This window comes from Echinops telfairi, unplaced genomic scaffold, assembly GCF_000313985.2.
Source record: "Echinops telfairi isolate 266 unplaced genomic scaffold, ASM31398v2 ScPeMD7_7458;HRSCAF=8496, whole genome shotgun sequence".
Lineage (NCBI taxonomy): Eukaryota > Metazoa > Chordata > Mammalia > Afrosoricida > Tenrecidae > Echinops > Echinops telfairi.
In genome coordinates, this window is record NW_022111358.1 from 29,283,345 (window position 1) to 29,283,547 (window position 203).

Below are 203 nucleotides of genomic sequence, written 5' to 3' on the forward strand. Positions count from 1 at the left end.
TGCAGATTTTATTTCATATGCAGTCAATTTGGAGGCACATGAAGGAACCACTAGGGAGAGGACACTAGATTTTTTGAAATGATAAGAAATTAATCCACTTTGGGGCCCCGTTCAGCTTGGCTCTGAAACTGGAGTTGTATACAAAGCAGGTGGGGGGGGGGAGCACAAGGACTGCTGAATGAGATGACCAGGCCACCTACAGC